A 22,803-nucleotide genomic window follows, 5' to 3' on the forward strand; every position below is an offset into this window, starting at 1 on the left:
CACGAATGTCCACAGCAGCACTATGCATAACTACCAAAAGGTGGAAACAGCTCAAATGTTGATCAACTGGCGAAGACGTAAACACGTTGGTGTTGTTTCCAGGCAGTGGAACGTTCTTCGGCCGTAAAGAAAAGAATGAAGCCCTGATACGTGTTACAACACGGAGGGGCCTTGACAACACGCTAAGTGGAGGAAGCCAGACACAAAAAGTCACATTTTGGAGGTCCAGAAGAGGCACATCCATACAGAAAGGAAGTAGATTAGTGGTTCTAGGGGCTCGGGGTAGGGAAATGAGGAGTTACGGTTTGTAGGCATGGAATTCCTCTTTGGAGATGATGAAAATTTTCTGAAATTAGTGAGTGGTGATAGCTTCTCAGCCTCGTGAATATACTAAGAACCACGCACTGTATCTTTTAAAGGGTGAATTTTATGGTATGTGAATTATGTTTCTATAAAAAATAACGGGTTACGTTAGAAAATTAAAAGCCAAGATGGATTACCATTTTGCCTCTGTGGTTCCCGCAGAAATGGAAACCACGCAGTAGTTTCCACGCTGCTTTAGTGGTTTCTGAGGTCCTTTCTGAGCACCGTCCATGGGTCTGCCGGCATCGGATGAGGGCCCACCGGAGGGAAGAACCACAGTGATCATCCAGGCTCGAGAAAGGCAGAGGTCATGTTGAGGTCACAAAGGCCAATGTGAGAAATTCAGTCAGAGCAGAAATGCATTGCCCTTGAAGCTAGAAGACCTGAATTCAAATCCTGACCATGCCACTCGGAGCTGTGTGACCCTGGGTAGATCTCTTAAACCCTCTGTGCTTGGAGGACCTCATCTATAAACTGAACATACTGATAACACCTCCCTTGAGGAATTCTTATGGGGATTAAATAATGAATTGTTATTTGTAAAAGGCTAAAACAGGGTCCTGTGGTATGTGAGCACTACGTATATCTTTATTAAGATAATTTTGGAGTTGCATTAATTTCCTTTTGCCACTCTAATGACTTACCAAAAACTGAGCAGCTTAAAACCACACACATTTATTATCTGCCAGATTTGGAGGTCAGCCGTTCCAGGAGTTCTGGAAGTCGAAATGGGTCTATGGGGCTAAAGCACATGAGTCGGCAGGGCTACAGTCTGGAGGGTCTCAGGGAGAATCTGTTCCTTCCCTCTTTCAGCTTCTAGAGGCTGTCTGAATTCCTTGGCTTGTTGCTGTGGGCCACTCTGACCTCTGCTCCTTTGTCACATCTTTGACTCGGCCCTTCTTGCCTCCCTCTTGTAAACACCCTTGTGGTTACATTGGATCAACATGGATAATCCAGGACAAGGAAATCTGCAAAGCCCCTTTTGCCACATAAGGTGACATATTCACAGGTTCCGGGTTTAGAATGTGGACGTCTTTGGAGGGGGGGCATCCGTCTGCCACAAGAATATATTACTTTCTCGTACAGGTGGTTGAGCTACATACGCTTAATCAGGGGGTTAGGAAATACTTGAGACGCTCTGAGATTTCTATTTAATTCAAATACACCAAAGGGTCTGGGATCTGAGGGAGGCTGGGCCGGCTCCCTAAGGCTTAATCCCCATCATTCTAGTTGCTCTGACGTCAGTGCAGGGGAGGGAGGCATTGTTCCTCCTGCAGGTACCCTCTGACCAAGATTCCTGGTGCTCTCTGTTCCCCGTGCCTGAACACAGTTCCTCGAAACTTTCTTCATGAGTTGGCTCAGATGTCACCTTCTCAGGCTCACTCTGACCATCCTATTTAAAAGTGCGACCTACTCGAACCTAGCCTTCTAAAGATTCCTCCCCTCCGCCCCCCTGCCCATGATCCCTGCCTCCTAGGATTCACACCTTTGTGCAATTCTCTCCCCTCGAGGGCTGGGCCTAGATTTTAATGAACAGAATATAACAAAAATGATTGGCTATCCCTTATGGATTACCAAAGCCCATGACTTCCATCTGCCACTCTCTTTTGCTCTTTCATTTGCTTGATCTAATGAAGCCGGCTGCCACGTAGCGAGCTATCCAATGGAGAGGTCCACATGGCAAGGAACTGAGCGTGGCTTCTGGCCAACAACCCACAAGGAACTGAGTCCTGCCAACAGCCAGGTAAGTGAGCTTGAACGTGGTTCTCACTCTCGCCGTGTGTTGGGCTCACTACAGCCCCAGCGGACATCTCGATTATAGGCTTCTGAGAGGTTGCGAAACTGAGGACCCAGCGAAGCCATGTTGGATTCCTGAGAAACTATGAGGTCATGAATGTTGCTTGGAATTGGAATGTTTTGGGGTAATTTTTGGAGTAACAGATAACTAATATAATAGTCGACATCAATCGGAGGCCGGCAGGCAGCGCGCCAGATATATTTTGCACATAACCGTATTTGATCCTTTACAATTGGTACTATTATTCGCCCATTTTAAAGATGGGAAAGCTGAGGCTCTGTAAAATCGGGGTTTGACCAGCATCCCCGAGCTGGTAAGCAGAAGAGTCAGGTGAAAATGACCCATGTTGTTTTTTATTGGCTGCATGGATGGAGTTCAGCCTGTGCTTGGGGAATAGTGCGATTTCCTGTGGATTGATGTGGGAATCAGATAAATATTTGGTGGAAGCCTCCATATGGAGAACTCTCTCCTTGGAGTTGCCCACAGCCTCCTCTCATGAGCAACTCTCCCCGGCCTAGTAACGTACCCATGTAAGAACTAACCAAGGAAGACTGCATTTTCTGGGCATTTTCCTTGGAATCTTACATCAGGCCTTCGACGTAGCTGGCAAGGGCCGGGAACGGGCGCTTCAGATGCCCATCTTCTCTCCCGAAGCCATCTAGAGGGTGAGAGTGAAAGTCTACCCTGACTTGGGGGTCTATAGGAGGTGTGTTTTCCCCAGGAGAGACCTTTAAGAGCCCTTGGAAGCAAGCTAAGGAGGAAGAGAACCAAGAGAGTTCTTTTCTGCCTAAATTTATGCAAATCAGCGGTTTGTCCTCCAAACGTGATTTTTATCTCCGTTTCCTTTTGCAGCTGATCGAGCGATCGGAAGCAAGCACTGCAGTTGTGACCCCCATCTGAACTCTGCCCCTCTGAAAACCCATTTGCTTCTGCAAAACCTTGCTACCTTGAGCCCACCACTGTTTTCCAGGGGAGGATCCCAAGGGTCCCAGTCTGAATCCCCTCCCACCCTGTTGTGAGAATCCTACTTGTCTTTGCACTGAAACTGACTTCCATTCACTAACTGAGACATTCTTGGAGGTAGAAGGCAGAGGCCACTCTCCTTAGCCCTCTGGAAAATGAAGCACAAGGCCGATCAGGTTGGTTTTCATCTGCACAGAGTCAGGATGTTGACATCTGCAAGGTTTGGGTGAACACCAAGTTCAACAGTTTCATGTTACAGACAAGAAACTGAGGCCAGAGAAAGGAAGGGATTTGCCTACGGTGACCTAGTTGGCTGGGCAAAGGGCATATCTTGAGGGCTGCAGACACGTAAGGATTGGGACATCCTGGTACAAAGCTCAGAAGGCTCCTTGCACCAAGCCAGCGATTGTACAGCAGTTAAAAGGGGTTCTTCGGTTCTCCGGCACTTTATAAATGTTATCTCCATCTTCACAGAAACGTCCAAGTCCACAGTGGTTTCTTTATTTTTTTTTTTAAAAGAAGTTACTGACCTAGTTAAAGGATCTGATGAAATACGAAACTCTTTCCTTCGTAAAAAAAATACAATATGCCAAAAATTATATTACGTTTTAAGGACTCTTTGAAGGCCCATGGACTCCAGGCTGAAAGCACCTGCTTTTAAGTTTGGTTATTTTCCCCATAGAGCACATGGGAAAACTGAAGTTCAGAGAAGGTATGTGCTATGCTCATGCCTAGTGTGGTGATGTATGCCCTTAAACAGAGATTGGCTGAACTCCAAAACTCAAGTTGGTTCATTCCCCCAGATTACAATGAGATGAAATACCACAGATTCTGGAAAACAAGTATTCACTCATTCTTTACCAATCATTATGTTGTTGTTAAAGCCTCTACCGAGCGCCTGGCATTGGAATAAGAAATGGCGCCTTGGAACTTACGCAAAGTTTGGCATAGCTGGCTTTCCTCTCTGCAAGAGAGAGCCTGCAACTGGGAACTCATGGCCGGCCTTCCCAAGATGTGTGTGTGTGTGTGTATGTGTGTGTGTATTTTATAAGAGTAGATGTGCAGCAGTCCCCAGCAAAGAAGATGGGATGGACACCCTACAGAGGGCTTCATGGGTTGAACAGAGCAGAGACTAAGGAGCAAACTCAACCAGGAACCAAATGCGTTCCATTGAAGTTGACATGCAGTGTGTCCAGATCCGACGGGAGCGTTCCATCCTGTTATTTTTAGGATTAAGACTTTAGGCTTTATATCAGAATGACGCTATATGGTTTGATAGGCTCCTTGTCCTGCCTTCTTTAGAGGTGCTGGGGCTGGAAGCCACATGTCCCCTGGATGGCCCTTTCCACCATGGTCATGGGGATCCAAGTGATGTCTGGTTAAAGTAACGGGAAAAGAATCAGTGGTGGCAGTGGGGGTCACCAGGAGGAGACTCAGTCTGGTAAATGAAAGAGACTGTTTAGATCAGAGCCAGTTGGCTGGCCCGGTTTGTATAGTTGATGCTGGGTAATTGTCTTCACTTTGATTTTTGCCTAACCGAGTAACTTCTCCCCAGTCTCCGTAATAGCCTGAGTTGCTCCTGAATCTGGTCCCAGGATACTTTCCCTGATTTCTGGCTATTAGGTTTTCCTCTACCTGTCCTCTAAGCTGCTGAATCGCATTTAGAGACTCTCTAGTAGTCTAAAGATGTCCTAAAAGACTTCCTTCTAGCTAGTCCAGCTCTGCGCTGGCCTCCAGGGAGCTGGAGCTCCAGAAATCATCCCCCTTGGAGAAGTACCATCAGAAGAGGCTGTGGGGGGGCGGGGCATGGAGCAGGTATAGTTGTGGAAAACGGCATAGGAGGCTGACTGAGGTCCAGTGGTCAATTTGTTGATGATCTTAAAGCAAGAAGAGAGCAAGGTGGAAGTAATCCTCAGTAGTCCCCTTGGATTTGGTCACTCAGGGAAACTCCCCACCCTCCTGTAGAGTGAGTCCCTTGAGTTCTAATCCTGTCTCGGCCACCAAGTCTGTGTGATATTAAACAGGTCCCTTCTCCTTTCGGGGGCTCAGTTTCTCCATCTATACCGTGGGTGGGATCACATGCTTTCCCCAGGTCTTTCTGCCCGCTCCCCCCGAATCTAGACTTTTCTGTTTGAGATTTGAGAAAACATCCAAAATGAGTTTCTTTAGTGGAGGTATAATTTACATACAGCGAAACGCTCTTGACTGTACTGTTGAGTCACTTTTGACAAACACATACACTTGTGTAACTTCACTGACCCCAACTGGGACACAGAATGTTTCCATCCCCACAAAAAGTTCCCTTGTCCCGTTTTCCAGGCAATTCTTTACCTCAGAGGCAACCGCGGATCTGATTTCTATCACTGTAGGTTAGTTTTGCATATTCTAGAATTTCATATAAATGGAATTATACAGTATGTACTTTTGGGTCTGACTTCACTCAGCACATTATTTTTGAAATTCATCTACATTGTTGTATGTAGTTTACTCCGCCCTTTTGTTTCTCTTTCTTTCTTTCTTTCTTTCTTTCTTTCTTTCTTTCTTTCTTTCTTTCTTTTCTTTCCTTCTTTCTTTTTCTTTCTTTCTTTCTTTCCTTTTCTTTTCTTTTCTTTTTTTGCTGAGTAATATTCTATTATTTGAATATATTACAGTTAGTTAATCCATTTTCCAGTTGATGGACATTTGCTCTTTTCCCAGCGTTTGGCTGTTATGAGTAAAGGTACCAAGAACGTTTGTTCATACACAAGTCTTTTTTTGTGGATCTGTGTTTTTATTTTTCTCGGACAAACATCTAGGAATAGAATTGCTGTGTCATTAGGCAGGTGTGCATGTAACTTTTTAAGAAACTGTTCAGCAGTTTTCCCGAGTGGTTTTTACCCTTTTATATTCCCACCAGCAATGCATGAGCGTTCTGGTGGCTCCACCAGCTCTCCATCATTTGATGGTATCCTTCTTCCCCTCCTTAGACATTCTAGGGAGTATATCATGGCTCACAATGATTTTTACACTCATTTTTATTTATGTTTTTGTTTCATTTTACCACTGAGCCAAAAGCAAATTGTTATCAGGACCCTGCTAAAGAGTGAAAGATACTTTGAATGATTATTAAATATCCGCATTTTTTTTCTGTTAAATTCAGTCTTTAATTTCTTTTTTTATTTTCCTTTTCTAAAATTTTAAAAATTTTATTTTTTAAATTTACCTCCAAGTGAGTTAGCATATAGTGCAACAAGGATTTCAGGAGTAGATTCCTTAATGCCCCTTCCCCATTTAGCGCATCCCCCCTCCCACAACCCCTCCAGGAACCCTCTGTTCTCCATATTTAAGAGTCTCTTACGTTTTTCCCCCCTCCCTGTTTTTATATTATTTTTGCTTCCCTTCCCTTATGTTCATCCGTTCTGTCTTAAAATCCTCATATGAGTGAGGTCATATGATTTTTGTCTTTCTCCGACTAATTTCACTTAGCATAATACCCTCTAGTTCCATCCACATAGTTGCAAATGGCAAGATTTCATTCTTTTTGATTGCTGAGTAATACTCCATTGTGTGTGTGTGTGTGTGTGTGTGTATGTGTGTGTGTGTGTATGTATATATATATATATACATATATATGTATATATATATGCACATATATATATATGTATATGTATATATATATATATATGTGCATATATATATATACCACATCTTCTTTATCCATTCATCTATCATTGGACACTTGGGCTCTTTCCATACTTTGGCTGTTGTTGATAGTGCTGCTATAAACATGGGGGTGCATGTGTCCCTTTGAAACAGCACACCTGTATCCCCTGGATGAATGCCTAGTAGTGCAACTGCTGGGTCGTAGGGTAGTTCTAATTCTAATTTTTTTGAGGAGCCTCCATACTGTTTCCCAGAGTGGCTGCACCAGTTTGCATTTCCACCAGCAGTGCAAAAGAGATCCTCTTTCTCCGCACCCTCCCCAACGTCTGTTGTTGCCTGAGTTGTTAATGTCAGCCATTCTGACGGGGCTGAGGTGATATCTCATTGTGGTTTTGATTTGTATTTCCCTGGTGATGAGTGATGTTGAGCATTTTTTCATGTGTCGGTTGGCCATCTGGATGTCTTCTTTGGAGAAGTGTCTATTCATGTCTTTTGCTCATTTCTTCACTGGATTATTTGTGTTTTGGGTGTTGAATTTGATAAGCTCTTTATAGATTTTGGATAATAACCCTTTATCTGATAATGCCATTTGCAAATATCTTCTCCCATTCTGTTGGTTGCCTTTTAGTTTTGCTGATTGTTTCCTTTGCTGTGAAGAAGGTTTTATTTTCATGAGGTCCCAATAGCTCATTTTTGCTTTTGTTTCCCTTGCCTCGGGAGACGTTATTTTGGGGAGAGTGCAAGCAGGGGAGCGGCAGAGAAAGGGGGCCAGAGAATCTGAAGTGGGCTCCACACTGACAGGCTGACAGCAGTGAGCCTAACGTGGGGCTCGAACTCATGAACTGTGAGATCATGACTTGAGCTGAAGTCGAATGCTCAACCGACTGAGCCACCCAGGTTCCCCTAAATATCCACATTCTTCTGCAGATGGCTGGTCTGCCAAATCATGCCTCCTTTACTGACTCTTTTCATTGCAGATAATTGCATTCCATTTCTTTTCATAAATACGTATCAATTGCCAAATATGTGTAGGTCTCTGGTACTAGATTCCTATCAAGATAGTAAAGAAAAGCAAGACTGGATTTAAGCTCTCAAGGGCATTATGGGAGAGGCAGAACCTAATGCCAAAAATGGTATCTTGCCACTCCAATGTAACCTGGAAGAGATCAATGTGTTGAGGAGCCTATACAGGGAAAAATAACTCCCACCATATCTGTCAAGGAAGGAGAGAGATACAGTTTTGAAAATCTGTATGTAAAGCAATACCAGAAGCATCAGGAAAGAAGTGGGCAGGGAGGTTAAAACCTGGTTGAACCCCCCCCTAACTTCCCAACCTGGCATGTATTAGGCATCCTTGAGACATGGGCACACTTAGAGTGATTAGTGGAGATCGGGAAGCCAGCCCAGGGAGTTGAAGCATTGCACCCACAAGTTGGTACCAGTGAGAACGTGCCGACAATGGGCAGTGGCATCGCTGGGGCCGAGTGCAGAGCATTAAGAAGAGGAGGGCATGGCTGGGCTTTCTCCCTAAGGTCTTGACCTGGGAAAGCATGTCTAGCATCTGAGAGACGGGTGCGTAGGCCTTCCTCGAAGGATATGTCACCGATATCCAAACGTGGCTTCATCTCCTCGGGGAGCCTGGTGTTCTCTGAGGCCCTTAGGGGAGTGAAGGGTCTGGCCACACAGCAATGAGCCCACCGTGGCCGGGGAAGTGCTGGATCAAGTTGGTTAAGTTTTCTTTCTCTGCTCTGGCTGGAGTAGCCCCCCTAGGAAAATTCCATAGCATGGGGCCTGGTGGAAAGGAGGCCATAGTCCCTTCCTGGTTTCACACTGATTGAGGAGAGGGGTGGGCAGAGCCGTCTCCCCATTCCTTCATTACAAGATCCAACATTTAGTGAACACGCACCGTAGGGAGTATACTGTGAAAACTGCAGATGAAAGTTGAGGCATGCAGAGGGGTAAAACGATCATTATAAAACAGGGCAAAGAGTGCTAACACAGAGCCATACATTGGGAACTCAGGCGGGGACACGTAATCCAGTTTGGAGGTCTCTGGGGGGCAGGATGCTGCCCAATCTTAGACAGGAGGGTGGGGAGGGCTAGCTGGCAGGTAGGGCAGTGTTTGCCTAGGTCTGGGGGAAAAGAAGAGCCTGAAAGGTTAGGGAGCGAGGTGGACGTCATTCAGTGGGGGCTGGACACAGATTGCTAGAGGTCTGCAGAAGTTTGCAAGCCCTCAAACCTCTGGCCCAGTGAGCTGTGCAGACACACCATCCATTTTCCCAGTTTCTTTCTGAACAGTGGAGCATGTGCTGTGTAAATGTGTGTGTGTGTGTGTGTGTGTGTGTGTGTGTATGTGTGTGTACGGATTCTCCAGATTCTGTACCTGGAGGCTCTCACAGTTCTGGGTGACCGCGATCCGTTCGGCCTTGCTCCCACAGCTGGTGACAGTGGTCTCTTTTCTGCTGCTGGACATCACCCAGTGGCTCTTCTGTAAAGCGTGGACTTGCTCCTGAGGAGGAGGAGGAGAAAAGTAGAAAATGAGAGATCACCTACAGAGCCCGGCAAATTGTGCTCAAAATTATTTGAGCTGCCACTGGGTTTAGAGGATGGGGGTGAGGATACTCTGATTAGATTTCCAGGCCGCCTGCGTCAGAAATGATCCCCAGGCAGTTCTTCCTGAGAACAACTGGAAAGGACCCTGTTGTCCTCAAGCCCACCAAAAGAAAGGACTTGAACCAGAAAATCTCCCACATGCCTCCAAAATCCCATGCTAAAGAAGGCTTCTCTTGAAGCTACACAGGAGCCAACTAGGTAGCCTGTTATGGGTAAGGAAGGATAAACACACCCAAAGTGAAAGCTTTACCTGTTGTTATGACCGGCAAGGCAGAATCTCAACACATGCGGATCAAAATAGCTAATGAAAAAGGAAGCGTTGGGGCGTCTGGGTGGCTCAGTCAGTTAAGCGTCCAACTTCGTTCAGGTCATGATCTCGCGGTTCCTGAGTGTAAGCCCCGCATCAGGCTCTATGCTGACAGCTTAGAGCCTGGAGCCCTGCTTCAGATTCTGTGTCTCCTTTCTCTGTCCCTCCTCTTGTGTGCTCTCTCTCTCTCTCTCTCCCTCTCTCTCAAAAATAAATCGTTAAAAACAATTTTAAGAGGAAGTGTTCATGGCAGCTCCTATACTAGGAAGATATGACTCAACTATCCATAGATGCGACACCAGGAAGCTGGGAAAAGCCACGTGACTCTGCAGGAGACAGATTCTGTGGCTATTACAACCCTGATTCCCCTGAGGATGAAGGTTTGGTTTGGCTATGGACCACGAGCTAGACGTTGACTAGTCTGACTCTCTTGTGGACCAACCACAAGCGTTGAGAGAGAAGTCTCTATTTCAACCCATAAAGTTCTGGACACGTATGGGCGTCAGGAGGAAGTAGGGCTTTGGGAGTAGTTAGGAAACCAAAGTGCTTGCTGGGAGGAACCATACATTTCTTTTCAATCACTGATTCTCAATGGAACGGTCTCAGGACTAGCCGAGGTCCCAACAGTCGTGTAGCCAGTCGCCCGAGATCCCTCCTCACCTTCTCCCTCCATGTTGAACCCACCTCTAGTTGGCCCCCAAGTTCTGCTGGCCGACCTCAAATACCTTATGAATTCACTCAATCTCAGTTATAATGGTTGCAGCTTAAGCCATTCCAGTCCTTCCCTAAACAGGCTTCCTGTCTCCACTCTTGCCCCTCTTCTTCAGACTAACTTATGCTTTCAGGTCAGAGAGAGAGAGTTTTAGAACTTGAATCTTACTCTGCAATGATACGACTCAACCTCCAGGTGTGTGCGGAGGAGACAGGCTAACTTCCGTAACTGACGTCACAAGATCTTCCCTGATCTAACCTGGCCCACCCCTCTGGTCTTCCCACCCACCTTGTGCCACCTCCCCGCCTCCTTCACCACACAGCCATTGGCTCCCGTTCACAGGTACCTCACTTACTCCTTCTTACTTCTGTGGTTTTGTTCATCCAATTCTTCTCCGTGCAATGTGTTTCCACTCAAGCCAGGAAAGGATCCAGGGCATCCCCGACCCAAACCTTTTGTTCTAGTTGCCACATTGGGGCAGAGAGATTTGTTCATGCTTGGATCTTCCTCCCCGACCTCTTGAGGGAGCACCACTGAACGCATGCCGACCTCCTCACCTTTTCTGGTGCCGGCCACATGTCAACAGGCAGAAAATGATCCCGAATGAGCAAATGGCCACGTTATCCAGCTAGCTTACACCACTTATCCTTAACCTAAGCTCACGGGGCGGGCTACAGATTTTCCAGAGACGAGTTCGAATCCCTCCACCGTCATTCTCCAGCGGTGGGCCTGGCAGCAAGTTTTGCTTCATCCCTTGAAGTCTCCTTGTTTTCGTGTAGAAAGTGGTGAATACAAGTGGATTATTATGCGAATGACCAAAAAAGAACATAGGCTAAGCTCTCACCACAGTGCTTCATGTGTGCTCTGTAAATAATTCATCTGTTGTCATTACCATCATCACCATGAATCAGCAGGACTCTGTCTTCAGAGTTCCTATACGCACTTCTCACTTCTGTGTTTGGCCTTGATTTTCCTGATGGCCTTTCTTCATCTTGACATCGTGGGGTGGTGGGAGACAGACGGACTCGCATAGAATACCTTCCTTCTCCTCATCAACTAACAGAAACAGCAGCCTCCCTGAGATTCCATCTGTGTCCATCACTGCTAACAAGTGTGGTGGGCTGCAGGCATTTCGAGGGTGTGCACAGAAAGAAGAGGGAGAAACTAAGCACAGAAGTCTCACTCGTCCTTCTAAATGCGTAGCATACATTATGCGCCATATGTTTTGTTCTTCTGAAATATGTTAGATCGAAGCTGCAAGTCTGACTTTGGTCTCTGGCCCAAAGCGGCTACCGAAAAGGGGCTATGACCTCATTCTCTGATCTTGCACTCTCAATAAGAAACCTCATTTTTCAATTTAGTGAAATCCAAGAAGCGATTATGTGTAAGAATCCAGGGAAGGGCTCGTCCTATTCACACTTGTTACCACATCCAAAACAAACACAGTGAGGCCTATTAACATCCAGGGTGTCAACTTGGGTGGGGGTCCTTGGAAACCCAGAAGTCTCCACTGGCAGCTTCTGTCAAGGCTGACTACACTTAACTTGTCAGGAAAGGTTGAGAGATTTACCAATTTAAATCCCTCCCGTGGCCTTCTGGTCTACTGTTGTTCTCTGACCTACCACAGACCAAAACAATCATTCTGGTTGTCAAATTCACGGTTGGCCATTGTGCAAGAGCCCTGTGTTACTCAGGGAAGATCTTCAGAAATGATTATGACAAATCCTGTTATTGGTGGTGTTATTCCTTTTGTTAGAACTTTTCTCAGCCTTCTGTCCTGTCTTTCCCTTTAAGGTTTCGCAGTGTTTTATTTGAAATAAGGGGAGCTGTTCTAGATTTTTAAAGTGCTATCTGGGCTTGGTATCACATTTCTTTTTAAAAGAGACAATAATTGTGGGATTCAATTTGTTGCCAGGGACTGTATAAGATACTTACTATATTGGAGGGATCTGTTTTTATCATCACGGTAACCTGAAAAAAAAATGTTATATCCATGAAGAAACTGAGGTTTAGAGAAGTAATTGAACTTGTCTAAGGTCACACAAATAGTAACCAGCGGAGACAGAATTAAAAACCTTTTAGAGCTTAATCCAAATTCCACACATTGCATTACCCTGTCTTTTTTTCTCTCTCTTTTTTTTTTTTTTTTTTTTTTTAATACCTCGGGGATTTTGTTTCCTAGTTACAACTCTGAGCGAGTTTTTCCATGGAAGAGACTATAGTCGGGGAAATGCCATAGTGGGAATCCAGCAGGAAGAAGAAAGCCTCCTGACTCTTCATAGGTGGTGAAGACATTTGTTGGGCCAAAAATTAAATAATATCTACTCCTCATCAAGGAGGCGAGGTGTGGGGAAAACAGCCTGCAGAAATTTCCCTTTGAGTTATGAAAGCTAACATTCTGTATCTTCAAAATACAAGATCACTTCAACTATAGCACAGAATGTAAAATTTCTTTCCAGGTGCACCCAGAGACTATTGACCGCATAGTCAGGGATTCTGCATAGTGAGGGATTCTGCTAAAATAATCATGTGTTGGCATTCCAGTAGACCCTGAACTTCCAGAATCCTCCTGCTCACCGTAGAGATGGTCCCCAAGTCTTCTGCTGGTAACATGAAGAGTCTCCCTTGGGTCTTAAACCTAGCTGCTGCCAAATCTGGGTCACTTCTGCCCAGAAGAGACCGTTCCCAGTTGCGATGGATCGGTGTGGTTGCTTCTCTGCCAACAACCGTTGTTGAGAGATTTGTTAGTTCCAGAATCTGGAAGAGCTGCCTATTAATTGCATTCCGTTACGCAAGACTAGACCGTCAAACATCTTCTAGGTACTTTGTGCTTTGTTTTAGGCACCAGTGTACAATTTGGAAGTATAAATAATGCAAATTTCCCTTTTGGAAATCTCAACTAGTCCACTGTTGTACCTAATGGAGGCTGTTCCTTTGCTGCGTGGGAAATAAGTTTTCCCGTCTGCACTGGAGTGGTAGGTAACCAACGAATCGTTCTTGCCCCAGCAGACAGCGTTTGGCCCTAAGCAATCTGTGAATAATTAAGCAACAAACACAGCTGCAAGTTCTAAAATGTTCAACATTTAATACATGTTAAGTAACATTTCTTCCCCCCCATTGGAGAGGGAGGGGGCTAGACAAAATAATTATCGAGACTTAGTCCCACTCTCCTCAAACTCATTTTGATGATCACTTTGTCCACAGACCGGCATTTAAGAACTGCCCCCTCCGCCAAGCAGGGCCACGGGCTCAGTGAAACTTCACCCATTGCCAAGTCCCAGATCTGTAAAGAGAGCGGACAAGCTGTCTGTACAAGCAGTGTGGATTACTGCAAGACCCGGGGTTCTGTATCTCACTTGTCCAACGTTTGCTGGGAGGCCGTGGGTGGACCCCAGTGTATCTGTCTCACGTTCTTTCCCTGCAAAGCAAGAGGGTTGACTTATCTGATTTCGAAGACCCCTTTAGAGCTAATGTTCGGTGTATTCATGCCAAAGCACAGAAAAAACCTGGCGTTGTTCCCAAATGCACTAAGAATGGGCAGGAGGCGAAGGAAGGTGGCGAAGGGCCAGCATTGCATCAGAGAGACCCGGGTGCAAATTTTGCCTCTAACGCGCTGAGTAATCTCGAGGGAGCTGCTGTACCTCTCTAAACCTCCAGGTTTCTTTTTGTAAGAAAATACTTAATAATAATGCATCCCTCGAAGAGAGAAGCGAGCATGAACTGTGATAAATATAAGGCACTTGGGACGGTTTTGAGGCAGAATGAACTCTCAGTTGCTGACTCTGAAAATCACAATTTGAAACTAAATGTCTGGCACTTACCCGTATCTCAGATGTTTGCCTCCTGAGGCTATCTTCTTTGATCTGTCCATCCTCGCGTCCCTCTTGTTGGCGGGCTCCTTAACTCCTTCTCCTGCACCCCTCATGTGTGCCCTTTGTCTGAAAAAGCAGTTCCAGTTTATTCTCTAATGGTTCAAAGTAGGGCTAAGTTATCTCTATGGTCTGCAGAACTCAGAGCCTGCCTTTCACTGGAAATTAATAGGGGCACTTGTTTATTATGTACGCGGGCTGGACTCAAGCTGGTCTCCCCATTTGCCAGTCTGTTCGACACACAGTAGCCAGATGATCAGATCCATCCAGAAGTACAAATCTCTGGAGTAGCTTCCCACTGATCTTATTACTCGATAAAACGGAAATTCTTAACAGACACTGCCAGTTTTCCCAGATCCACATTGTGGCTCTAGCTTCTGTAGGGATAAGCTTCCTCCCATTCCTCCCACACCTTAAAAACAGCATGCTCCTTTATGTATCAGAACCGTTGACACAATGCCTCTGCCATCTGCAACGTAGCACCCTCCAAGTATATTCTTCCTCCCCATTCAAAGCCCAGCTCGAAAGCCTCTTTCTCAAGGAAGCACTCCTTGATATGTACTCTCACTCACTCCATTTAAGACAAGATCATGACTTCTTGGTAAATGTGTGCATAAGAAGCCTACACTTCGCAGCACCTTTTTTTTTTTTAAAGCAATAGTTACAATCGAAATTTAACCATTATTGCTACGACTCATAAATTGACGTCTGTCCCGTCTTCCTCCCTATGTGAATTCTAGGCTCAGAGTATGACTGTCCTTTCCACTACTACATTTCGACTGCACAGTACAATGTCTAGCACATAGTAGGTATTCAGTGACATTTAGTGAATGAACTTGGGCTATTTGAATGAAGACGTGCACGTACAAAATGAAAACAGTCCATCCTGTATCGCAAGACGTGGAGTTGGATGCTCATAAATTATTTAAGAAGTTAGACATTTGACAGGAACAAAACGATCCTGAGATCCTGGAAGGCTCCAGGATGTACAGTTGTTGAAATGTCACCTTTAAGACGTGGGTATTGATTTACAGTTTGCATTCTTGAGTACATAGGATTCTGTACTAGCAAGGAAAAAAAAATCCAATTTCTGAATCTCAGTAAAGGAGAAGACTAAGTCAGGTTTGGTATCATCTGTCGGAAGGAAGGGAAGGTTGTGGAGTGTGTGTGTGTGTGTGTGTGTGTGTGTGCACGCGCGCGCTCATTGAAGGGTTTAACATTGCCTGGCATTCTTGGTGGTGAGAAGAAAAAGCTGTAAGACATTTTATTTTCATCACAGCTTAGTTTTGCCTATTTCAATACATCACCTGAGTTTTATCACACAGTAGTACTCTGGTATCTGACTGCCTGTGCTCAGAATAGTTTTGGAGTTTTACCCGTGTTGTGGAGTACACTAGTAGTTTGCTACTTTTTACTGCTGTGTAGTATTCCACCGGATGGCTATACCACAAATCTTTAATCCATTTCATGTGATGGACATCTGGGCTCTCTATAGTTCCTTATACTATTAATGAAGTTTTTTTTTTTTAAACATTTCTTGTACAAGTCTTATTGTGTATACAAGCTTTCCTGTCCTTTGGGTAAACACCTAAGACTGGTATTCTTGGGTCACGGGGTAGGGATATGTTGACTTCTGCGATATCGCTGGACTGATTCTCAGAGTGGTTTTTGCCATTTTGCATCCCAGTTTCACGGCAGCCTCTGGTGTTGTTGATCTCTTGTTGTAGCCATCCTGGTGGGTGTGTAATATTATCTCGTAGTTTTAAATTGTATTTTCTTGAAAACTACCATGGAACTTTTCTTCATGTGGTTATTGACAATTTGATATTTTTCTTTCTTACGTTCCTATTTGAGTCTTTGTCCGTTTTATTTTGAACAGTGTCATTCACCTTTTAAATATTGGGTTTTAGAGGTTGTGTATGGATTTATATTTTTTTAATATAAGTCTTAATCAAATAAATGTATTACAACAATTTTCTCTAAGACTGTGACTCACCTGTTCACTTCTTAAAGGTGTCTTTTGAACGGAATGTGCTTTATATTCATGAAGTCCATTTTCATTACTTTTTTCCTTCATGGTTATTCCGTGTTCTAAGAAAACTTTGCTCTCTTAAATGTTGTGAAGATGTCCTCTTCGTTTCATGATAGAAGCTTTGTTGTTTTTGCTTTTACGTTTGGGTCTATGAATCATCTTCTCAAATTGATCTTTGAATATGGTATAAGGTATGAATCAAAGCTCATTTTTTTGTTCCATATGGATCTATCCCTTTCCTCCACTGAATGGCTTTGGTCTCTGAGTTGAAAGTTAATTGACCATTTCTAATTATTTGACATTTAGCTATGTTCTTTAGTTTATTTGCACCTGTATGGCAAAGATATTATATAATGATTCATGACCGTACCTCTCTTCCCAAACTCTACGTTCAGGGACTTCAGGTTGGTAGCTTGAAATCGGCCGTGACAGGAACATCCACACCATGGAAACAGGGTACAGATCAAGGCTTAAGTGTTGTTATTTTGATTCTCCAGAGTTCAGAATGTATTGGGAACACTGTTAATAATGTAGGTGCACCTTAAAGTGGTACCACGTTTGCAACTATGAGGCTGTGAAAAGCACCAAAATTGGAAGAAAACTTGTGGCCGTATTTGAAAGCTGTTTATCACTCGAGCAAAGAAGTCATGCACATCGCTAATGAATAGATGCTTCATTTCGCCTCCATCTCACCCATTAATGTAAACACAAACACCAACAAACATTCATGCGGGCACTATCCGCACTGTTTATCGCAACCGTAGGTGGGGCTGAGATACGAGTGTGTAACAAAAATGCCAACAAAAGCATTTTTGTGAGAATTAATGGACTATATGGAATCTATTTAAAAAAGAGTATTAACTATTTCATTATTATTTGTAAATGCTATGCTTTATATTCCTTATATCAGCAACATTTATAATAAATTTGTGCATGTATAGATACCCACACTTTCGCCCTCTTCCTACGGAGAGCCAGCCGTTAAACATTTACCAGCCACACAACACTGCCTAACTTACAGTGCTGTGAAGAGTAAGGAGACTGAGCTCCATGAGACTGCTTGAATGTTGCTGGATTTCCATCAGGTCATGTTCAAGGTCTTGGCCAACTTGGAGAAAGTGAAGGGAAAGCTTTATGGGGGAAAGCTCTGATGTCTTTGCAGGAGGAAGTAAGGCGACACGGCCCGTGAGAAAAGCCCACGCTCAAGGCTCAGCCTCAGGAGAAGCACACAGGTGGGAAAGCAATCTTGGTCCTCCCTCCAGGTAGGGCAGCATGAGGGCAGGTCAAGGCCAGTGGTGGGGAAAGGCAGGGAAAGTTGACTTGGCATAATTTTGTGAATACCCTTGAATTCCAAACTGTGGAGTTTGTACTTGAAATCGCAGGCAGTAGGGAGCCAATGAAGATCTCTGAGTCAGGGAATCACACGGCTAGAGTTGTGTTTTCTGACAGTTAATCTGGAGACATGGTAAAACTGGAGAAGAAAGGTTGAAGTTAGAAGTCAGGTTGCTGCTTTAAAATACGGATGAAAGCAGGTGCCATGAGCCCAAACTAAGCCAGTGGCCATCGGAACAGAAAGGATGTGAGTAATGGAAGAAACAGATCCAGGGTAGAAGTGACAGCACTTGGAAAAATAATTCTACTTTAAAAAAAAAAGAAAAACTTTTTATTTTTAAATTTTCTTTTAATGTATAAGTTTTATTTTTCATGGAGGTTTGGGAATGTGGGGAGGTGTCAATGAATCAGGAAAGTGTAAAACAAAGAGACTGAGGTGCTAAATGCACTCAGGAATTTTTACACCAAACCCTCATTTATGTTCATTTGCAGGATTTGGGGTGATTGAGGGTTTTTGCTCCCGTGAATACATATATTTTTTAATTAATGTACATTTTAACTCTTATTTACTATTTCCTTCCTAAGGGCTTGCTATTTAATAAAAGGAATAAAATAAAGTCTTGTTTTTTTGTTTTTTGCATTTTTTTTTAACCAGAAATATTTCAAGAATGTTCTCTGTTTGCCTTTGAGTGCATTCTGGCGAGGTGACTTTAGGCCATAAAGACTTGAGTGCTTGGGTCATGTCCTGTCACAGAGCTTTGTCTTGTTTATTTGGAATATAGAGGAGACGTGGTAGAGACCACTTAATTCTCAGGAGCCATCTGAAAGCAGCCAAGCATAATTCTTAAGAAAGAAATTCTTTTAAAAACGATTTTTTGGGGGGAGGGACTATAAGGTATTAGAATATTCTAGAAGTTCTTAAAGTTTATTTAGGATAAAATAATTCTAAAGAGAATATTCTCACAGACCATACACATCCTTTGGACTCAAGACAACGGGCGAGTTGATATTGTAGCTAACCTGGCCTAAGAGAAGGCATGTCTGTTCTTTTGCAAATCAGATTGTATTATTTTATTATTTTATTTACTTATTTATTTGAGAGAGAGAGAGAGAGTACGAGAGCGGAGAGGGGGAGGAGGGGCAGAGGGAGAGAGAAAGAATCTCAGGCAGGCTCCACGTTCAATGACGAGCACAACACGGGGCTCGATCCCACGACCCTGGCTGGGATCATGACCTGAGCCGAAATCAAGAGTCAAACGCTCAGCTGACTGAGCCAGCCAGGCGCCCTAGATGGCATTATTTTAAACCATCTTTTTGCTTTTGCAATTACAAAAGATGGGACATTGTCAAATAATTCAAATAACAAAAGGTATAATGCAGGGGGTCAGGGGGTGCATTGTGGTGTCAGAATACCTGAGTTTGCATTTCCACACCTTTCTTGTTCTGTGGTCTTATGCACACAGCTTCTTTAAGCCTCTGTCTCCTTACCATCATGTATGAGTAACGACCGAAATTAGCTCATAGGGTTGTTGTGATAACTAAGTGAGAGAGAGGAGATATACGGATATGTAAAGCATTTAAGTAGTGTAGGAGAGCTACATGAATATATGAGACTGTATGAGAGCCAGTAATGGTTTAGCGATCCTGACCCTTACCATCATCACTATTTTATATTACAATTGCACCTTAACTGTAGAAAGCAAAATAGCACCTGTCACATAATAAATGCTCAATAAACTACCTAGCATCTTAAGTATATAAGATGAAAATCCTCCAATCACAATCCCCAGCAATAACCACAATAAACAATAATAAATAATCGTAGTAAATAATGACATCACTATGAATATGAACATATGCATATGTGGAAATATATGTTTATATTTTTCTATTTTATTTTATTTTTATCTCATTTTTTAAATGTCTGTTCATTTTTGAGAAAGAGAGAGAGAGAGAAAGAGAGAGCATGAGCAGGGGAGGGGCAGAGAGAGAGCGGGGCAGAGGATCCAAAGCAGGCTCTGTGCTCACAGCAGAGAGCCTGATGCGGGGCTCAAATTCACGAACTGTGAGATCACGACCTGAGCTGAAGTTGGACGCTTAATCGACTGAGTTACCCAGGTACCCCTATATATTTATATTTTTTAATAAAAATGGGATCATACTAGATATATTGTTCTGAAACTTGCTATTGTACTTCAAGAATTACTTACCCACACAAATACACCCAACTGACTTTTGACAAAAGTGCAAAAGGAATTCAGTCTGACACCCTACATCATACTGTTATTTGAATAATCTGACAACATAAAGCCCCATCTTTTGTAATTGCAAAAGCAAAAAGATGGTTTAAAATAATGCCATCTGGGGTGCCTGGGTGGCTTAGTCAGTTGAATGTCTGGCTCTTGATTTCAGCTCAGGTCATGATCCCATGGTCGTGGGATCAAACCCCACATCGAGCTCTTTACTGAGTGTGCAGAGTCTTTTCAACAAATGAGGCTGGGGCAACTGGACATCCCTGGTCAAAGATCAGAATCTCAACCTAAACTTCATACCCTATATAAAAATAAACTTAAAGTGGATCATGATTAGAAATGCAAAATGTAAAACTATAAAGCTTCTAGAAAAAGAAGAAAATCCTTAGGATCCAGGTCTAGTCAAAGGGGTCTTTTGACTTGATACCAAAAGTATCTGCAAAAGGAAAAATTGAGAAAATTGGACCCCATCAAAATTAAAACCTGTTGCTCAGGGAAAGATTCCCTTAAGATAAGACAAGCTATAGATTGAGAGAAAAGACTTTTGCCATGTATCTGACAAAGGATTAGTATCTAAGATATACAAAGAACTCAACACCCAACACTAAAAAACAAACCCCCCCCCACCAACAAGCAATCCAATTAAAAAATAGACAGAAGGCATGAATAGGCCTAAATACTGATGAGGATGTAGACAGGCAAAGAGGACATAGACAGGGCGCATGAAAAGACGTTCCGCATCGTTAATCATCCGCATCGTTAAGCACACCTTAAAACCACAATGAGACATCTCCACACACCTATCAGAGTGGCTGAAATAAAAAAAAAATGGTGACACCACCAAATGCTAGTGAGGAGGCAGAGAAATGGGTCACTCACACATTGCTGGTGGGAATCTAAAATAATGGTACGGACACTCTGGAAAAGTTTGGCAACTTCTGATACCACGAAATACACAACGGTCCTGTGGCTTAGCCATTCTATTCACTTTAGGACATTGGTCCCAGAAAAGTAAAAATGTATGTTCATACAAAAACCTGTCCATGAATATTCGGAGCAGCTTTGCTCATAATGGCCCCAGACTGGAAGCAACCCAGAGGTCCTTCAGCAGGTGAGCCGTCCAACTGTGGACCCGTACTATGCAATACTGCTTGGCAATAAAAAGGAATGAACTATTGATTCATGCAATGGCTTGGATGAATCCAGATAATTTTATGCTGAGTGAAAGAAGTCAACCTCAAAAGGTCACATGCTGTAGGATTCCATTTATATGGCACTCTTGAAGTGAAGAAATTATGAAAATGGAGGACAGATTAGTTGCTGCCAGGGGCTACAGACAAGGTAGACAGGGGAGGTTTTAAAAGGGCGGCAAGAGCGATCTTTGGGTTGACGGAACCGGTCTGTGTGTTGCGTCTGGTGCCCGACACAGGCACCCACGCGTGGGATAACACTGCATAAAGCTGATGTGTAGAACTGGGGATGCCTGAGAAGGAGCGGACAGTATCTGCATCGATATCCAGGCTGCGATATTCGACTATGATTGTGCAAGACGTTATCACCGGAGAGAAATGGGGTAGAGTCTCCGTGAGATCTCTCTGCATTATTTCTTGCAACTGCCTGCGAACCCATAGTTTTCTCAAAACAAAAAGTTTCAGTTGGGGGTGCCTGGGTGGCTCCGTCGATTAAGCATCCAACTCTTGATTTTGGCTCAGGTCATGATCTCACGGTTTGTGAGTTCAAACCCTACATCAGGCTCTGTACTGACAGCACAGAGCCTGCTTGGGATTCTCTCCTTCTGTCTCTCTCTCTCTCTGTCTCTCTCTCTCTCCCCCTGACTCTCCTCCTCTCTCTCTCTCAAAACAAATACATACACTTTTTAAAAACGTTTTAACAGTGGAATATTATAAATTGTTAGCAAAACAATTAAAAGTTTTGACTCATTTCAACTGTTGGCACTTAATTTTTTTTTTCTTTTAGGCGTTCACTTGCCAAGCATTGATTGGCCAAGTTCTATCGCGTTTATTATAAATAATTCCAACAAGTTGTGCAGGGGTGATGCAGTCTAATGGCAGCAGACAGAAATGGTGTGTGAGGAAACTGGGTTAAAGATCTGGAACCACAGCTGTGCGCTTAACAAGTTCATTTATTAGGGACCTCATTGCATATCCATTGGGAAGGGTAATTAAGCATGAAGATTAAGTCGGGTAGTACCTTCCTCAGGAAGGCCGCTCTGGGTTACAGATGGCCTTTACCAGGAGACTCAAGACTTGGGCAACTCCCATCTAGTTGGGAAATTCAAGCCCATTATCTCTTACTGGGGAGGCGGTAATGACCGTCATGGAGGAAGAAGACCTCAATTTAAGCAAACAGCTGTTTTTCCTTGACAACAGAAGGGTAAACAGGGCTCAAGTCGGCCCTTAGTGAACTGATCCATGGAAAGGTAGTTGAAACGGATTCTCTCCTCGAGCACAGCGAGGAAAAGAGCCGCATTCCCCAGCCCTGCGCGGGTAATGCGCAGAATCCGACAAACGCCGTTTTGCGGGGAGCCTGCAAAGCAAAGGGACCCTATCCTCTTGTTGGCCTGGTTTCTGATGCTCTCCCCAGGCAGGTCCGGGACCTGCGTTCTCCTTTGGGGAAGCTTATTCAGAGCCCCCGTCCGGGAGGGTTTGTGGTTTGTCCCGAGAGGGTCCCCGTGTCCTATCCCGGGTGTCCCAACTGGCGGGCCCTCCGGTCAGCTTCCCTCGGCACCGTGAGGTGGCTCGGCATTAAAATTCTTCAGATTTGCTCCCGGCCTCTGCGGTGGGGAGGATTTGATCGCAGCACTGGAGGGCTGGACAAACCCCACTAACGGTTGCCAGTCAGCTGTGATTTTCCATCAGCCGCGTCTCATTATCCCGTCAGGGCTCCTTCGTGCCTATCG

General features: G+C 44.1%; 1 long non-coding RNA gene across 6 annotated transcripts in view; it reads right to left on the reverse strand.

Moving 5' to 3' along the window:
• The window catches only part of LOC109245661 (uncharacterized), a 593,199-nt gene that overhangs the window by 45,511 nt on the left and 524,885 nt on the right, over positions 1 to 22,803 (reverse strand). For 5 of the 6 annotated variants that reach the window (XR_008423571.1, XR_008423572.1, XR_008423573.1 and 2 more), the window contains exons 5-7: positions 14,220 to 14,336; positions 12,334 to 12,369; positions 9,150 to 9,275 (exon numbers count right to left, since the gene is read on the reverse strand). This is a non-coding gene — a long non-coding RNA (uncharacterized LOC109245661). The remainder of the gene's footprint in view (positions 1 to 9,149; positions 9,276 to 12,333; positions 12,370 to 14,219; positions 14,337 to 22,803) is intronic. The other variant, XR_002071013.2, reaches the window with a different exon arrangement.

This window comes from Panthera pardus, unplaced genomic scaffold, assembly GCF_024362965.1.
Source record: "Panthera pardus isolate Hobbes unplaced genomic scaffold, ASM2436296v1 HiC_scaffold_19, whole genome shotgun sequence".
In the NCBI taxonomy this organism is placed as follows: Eukaryota; Metazoa; Chordata; class Mammalia; order Carnivora; family Felidae; genus Panthera; species Panthera pardus.